The sequence below is a fragment of the Leptonychotes weddellii genome, chromosome 3 (genome assembly GCF_054177405.1).
Source record: "Leptonychotes weddellii isolate Sample4059 chromosome 3, ASM5417740v2, whole genome shotgun sequence".
Taxonomy (NCBI): Eukaryota; Metazoa; Chordata; class Mammalia; order Carnivora; family Phocidae; genus Leptonychotes; species Leptonychotes weddellii.
Window position 1 is genome coordinate 142,812,070 of NC_138371.1, and position 2,350 is coordinate 142,814,419.

A 2,350-nucleotide genomic window follows, 5' to 3' on the forward strand; every position below is an offset into this window, starting at 1 on the left:
CAAATTAAAACCACAGTCAGTTGGGGTAACTGGGCAATGGGCATTAAGGAGGGCACGTGATGTGGATGAACACTAGGTGTTATACGGAGCTAATGAATCACTGAAATCTATATCTGAAACTAATGATATACTGTATGTTGGCTAATTGAATTTAAATTTTAACAAGTCAAAAAAGCAAAAGAAAAAAGAAAGAAAACCGCAATGAATGTCGCCACACTCCCTATGTGAATGTCTGTAATAAAAACTGGTGATTCTACCAAGCACTGTGATAATGTAGAGTATCTGGATCATCCATACATCACTGGTTGATACATAAAATGGTATAGTCAATCTGGAAAACTGACAGTTTCTTATAAAAGTTAACATTCAACTACCACATGATCCAGTAATTGCACTCTTGGACATTTATCCCACAGAAATTAAGACTTAGTTCACATAAAACCTGTACATAAATATATGCAGCAGTTTTATTCATAATAGTCAAAAACTGGAAGTAACAACCTGGATGGCCTAATGTGCAGGAATGTTTAAACAAACTGGTACATCCATATGATGGAATACTACTAAGCAATAAAATGTATGAACAATTGATATCCAAGAAAATTTGGAAGGATTTCCAGAGAATTATGCTGAGTTAAAAAAAAAAATGCCAATCCTAAATGGTTACATACAGTGTAATTCCATTTATATAACATCATTAAATGACAACATTTTGGATATGGAGAAAAGATCAGTGGTTGTCTGGGGTTAAGGAAGACTGGGGAAGGAAGTTGGTAGGGCTATGATTGGACTACATGAGGAATCCTCCTGGTGAAGGAAATGTTCTCTCTCTTGACTATCTCTGTCAAAATCCTCGGTGTGATGTGGTGCTACAGTTTTGCTATATTTTACCAATGGGGGGAAGCTGGGTAGCAGAGCGTACAGGAGGTCATGTTACCAAGGGAATAAAGTTCACCTTTCTTCCTCATAATTCAATGTTCACACTAATACTCAAATACCATTTAAGACGCATCTCAACCTATTCAGCCATCGAAATGGGCTAGATTTGATTCTCTCAAATGCTTGGCAGAGTTTTAGGCAACACTTGGGATCTATGTAAATAGAATGGTTACTTTTTATTGTTTTTGTTTTTGTTTTTGTTTTTTGTTTGTTTTTGTTTTGTTTTGTTTTTTGTTTGTTTTTGTTTTGTTTTGTTTTGTTTTGTTTTGGTTACTTTTTACAAAATCCTACCCTGGCTACTGAATCACTGTATGGGTGGTAAGAAACAAAAACCCTCCTCAGTTTTCCAGCACCTTTCATTTTTATTGTTGTGATGTACCCTTTGCCACTGCTTTGGTATGTGCCCTCCCTTCTTGTACTACTTCCTTTTCTGGTCCCATTTTTTTTTTCTGTCACCATTTCTGGTCCTGTGAACATCTTGGTGTACCAGAAAATTTCAGTATCTTTACTTGTGCCTTCGATGCTTCCTACAAAAATGCTTAAACTATGTGACAGTGTCCACCCTTTATCATTTTGAGTAACTACATATCCTGACCTACACCTGATCCCTCCATTCAATTCTCATAGCAAACATCCAGCTGAAAACTAAGCCAGGCATGAGCCAATTAGTTTCTGAGAAACTCAGGTTTCTACCCTTCCATGAGGCTTTTACTGAACACCCTAACTGGAAGTATGATACCTTTCATTCAAAACTCTATAACAATGTTTGTAGCCTTCACTGAATCTTTAACTTGCCTAAAATCAGAATGTTATTTGCATAAATGTAGAAACAAACATGTATCTGATCTTTCCATGTAACCTATGAATTTGTTGATACTCAAGACCAAATCTTACATTTCATTTTATCCCTCACAGTACTTTACATATAAGCATCAGATCAAATATTTGATTGTTTACTGCTCGTTCTCCGAGAAGACTTGTGTATCCCAGGTTAGTGCCCACAAACACCTGGAATCAGGTGCTTGAATTCCCTCTAGCTTATATTTTGGCAAATCCAATCCATCCTGAACATTTACGGAGATGTAAAACATAGTTTCAAATACAGGAAATACATTCATCTCTTAACACCAGTAATACAGTTCCAGTGATTTTATCTTAAATAACACAATTATTCAAAGCTAGTGCCTTTTCATTCTGGGATACTTTCCATATATAAAGACCACAATAATTGCTCAAATAATATAGGTAAAATAAAATAAGGGAGATAGTAAGATAACTTCCTTACAAATATTAAGCAACTTTTTTGGGGTAAAATACCACTTAGGTCATTAGTGCCTCAGACTGGATCAGAATAAGAAATAGTTGGGCAAAGAAAGTCTTCATTTATGAGAAAGAAAATAATTGATAATTA